The sequence below is a fragment of the Rosa chinensis genome, chromosome 3, assembly GCF_002994745.2.
Source record: "Rosa chinensis cultivar Old Blush chromosome 3, RchiOBHm-V2, whole genome shotgun sequence".
In the NCBI taxonomy this organism is placed as follows: Eukaryota; Viridiplantae; Streptophyta; class Magnoliopsida; order Rosales; family Rosaceae; genus Rosa; species Rosa chinensis.
Window position 1 is genome coordinate 2,300,511 of NC_037090.1, and position 3,064 is coordinate 2,303,574.

The window sequence follows — 3,064 nt, forward strand, 5'->3', positions numbered from 1 at the left end:
ATCGATCCGCCGGACACCAGCCACCCACCTGCAAACCAGCACTTCTCAACATAAAGCAGAGAGAGGGAAGAGAGAGGGAAGAAGGAGAAAGTGGGAAAGCAAGAGTTGGTGAGAAAGAAAAGGCAGAACAAAGGAAAGCACAGAAGAAGAAGAAGCATATTTTGAAGAAAGGAGGAAGGCGTGCAAGCCTGCAAGCTTGTCTGGAGAAAAGAAAAAAAACAGAGGACTTTCTCGAAAAAGGGAGAGAGAAAAAAAAAAAAAAAAAACCCACTTTCTTTTTAACTTTATTTTTTTTTCTGAGTTTCTCCACCCACAAATCCACTCATTTTTTTTCCTTTTTCAGACCCTGTTTCCCAGAGCCCAGACAACTTTTTTTTTTCCACCAACCACCCCCCTACTTTGCTGCACTTTGATAATAGTTCCTCTTTGCATTTGTTTTATTTTTTTACTTGGTAGCACCCACTTCGACGTAAAAAAAATAAAAATAAAAAAAATTGCTGCAGTCTCTCTATTTCCATATTCAGCAGCCATGAATGCCAACAAGAACCCGCAACGAATCCTTCCACCTCTATCATCTGCATCGACATCCACAGTCCCACCTCCTGGATTCTCACAGGCAAAATCCGGAGCTCCTCAACAAAGTTTCTTGCCTCGAAAGAGCTCTTCCATCCGGCCCCGAGGTTTGGTGTGCCAACATTGTGGGGATGCTAGTCACTCTAAGTGGAAGTGTTATGAAATAGTGGGTTATCCAGAATGGTGGGATTTCACCAAGAAGCCTCGGAAGAATATTGGGGGCAAAGTTGCAGTTGCACCTACTTGCTCACTGCCACAAGCAAATGTGACTAAAACAGGTAACCTTGGTAGGTCTCTCAATGTTAATACCAGTGCTAGTAATACTACATGGATAATTGATACAGGTGCATCTGACCATATGACTAATGACCCAGATCTACTCCAATCCATTAAACCATCGGCTCAAGCCATTATCTCTACTGCAGATGGTAGTCCTTCTTCAGTCATTGGAGAGGGTTCTGTCATTTTATCTCCTTCCCTAACCTTAGATACTGTTCTTGTTGTCCCATCTTTAGCTTACAACTTATTATCTGTCAGCCAAATCACTGCGGCTCTATCCTGTCTAGTAATTTTTTGGCCAGCATTTTGTATCTTTCAGGACATCCTAACCCGGAAGATTCTTGGCTATGGTGTAAGAAGGGGCAATTTGTACTACCTCGACTTGACAGACAAGGGAAATCAGAAATTGGGACAGGCACACAAGGCTGGGGGGGTGGAAGATGCAAAAGCAGCAGTGTGGTTATGGCATCGTCGTTTGGGTCATTTGTCTTTTGGATATCTTCGGAAGTTGAAGCCTCATTTGTTTTCAGGTGTGAGTGATTCCGATTTTAAGTGTCATGTTTGTGAACTAGCCAAGAGCCACCGTATTTCGTATTCACCAAGTTTTAATAAAAGTTCAATTCCATTCATGACTGTCCACTCTGATGTTTGGGGACCGGCGAAATATTCTACTATGTCAGGTGCTAAATACTTTGTTACTTTTATTGATGAGTGCACCCGGATGACATGGGTAATGTTGATGAAGAATAAGTGGGAATTATGTCAGGCGTTTCAAGCCTTTCACAAGATGGTTTCTAGCCAGTACCAGAGAAAGATTCAGGTCCTTCAGTCAGATAATGGGGGTGAGTATACAAGTAATGCTATGGCAGAGTTTTGCCAGTCTCAAGGCATTCACCATCAAACTTCTTGTGCTTATACTCCACAGCAAAATGGTCTAGCAGAACGAAAGAATCGTCAGTTGTTAGAGGTTATTCGTGCCTCTCTCTTTGGAATGAATGTACCTCGTGAATATTGGGGCGAAGCATTGAAATCTGCAACTTATCTCATTAACCGAACTCCTTCTAGTGTAATTGATTTTGAGACCCCTCAGCAAAAGTTATGTAGATTGGTCTCTGCTCCTACTTTACCTAATTTGGAGCCTCGAGTCTTTGGGTGCGTAGCATATGTACACATTCCTAAACCTCTACGGAACAAACTTGATCCATGTGCCAAGCGATGTATCTTTGTTGGTTATGCAGAGTTCAAAAAGGGGTACAGGTGTTATGATCCTCAGACGAAGACTCTCCATGTCTCTTTGGATGTATCGTTTCATGAAGGTGAGGCATATTTTACAGGCAAAGCTCAGGAGCCTTCTCTTCAGGGGGAGAAGAGGTATATGGAAGAGAATTCTCAGGATATTTTCTCTGAAATCGAAGAAGTGGAAGAAAGATTGCTACAGCAGGTTCTTTTCAACCCTTCAAACGAAGGCACAACCTCGTCAAATTCCACTCCAGCTGCTCCTGCAGATTCTGAAGGTTTTTTAGACCCACCAAATTGTCTCAACCAGTCAGACAGACTAATGGAACAAACTGAAGAAGAAGCTGATTTGCCCCCTTCTACACCATTGCATGAGGATACTTCCCGGGAAACTCACCCACAGGTAAACCATTGCCAAGAAGTGTCTTTGTATAATCCCATAGAGTCTAATCATTCATCTGTTCCTATAAGACATGTTGAACCTAGATATCCTCAAAGATCCAACAAGGGAATTCCAAGGAAACAGTATGAGCCTGAGCTTAGGGCAAAAGTCAAATATCCAATAGCTAACCATGTGTCTACCCATAGGTTGTCCGAGTCATATGCACTAACTATCAATCAATTATCTACTGTGGCTATTCCTAGAACTGTGCAGGAAGCATTGGATGATCCAAAGTGGAGGACGGCAATGAATGAAGAGATGGAAGCACTTCAGAAGAATGCTACTTGGGAGATTGTACCGTTGCCTCAAGGAAAGAAGACTGTTGGATGTAGATGGATATACACAGTGAAGCTTAAGGCAGATGGGGGCATAGACAGGTACAAAGCAAGACTTGTAGCAAAAGGCTATACCCAGAAGTATGGAGTTGACTATCAGGAGACATTTGCTCCGGTGGCGAAAATTAATACCATTAGAATACTTATGTCTTTGGCCGCCACGTATGATTGGCCATTACAACAATATGATGTGAAGAAT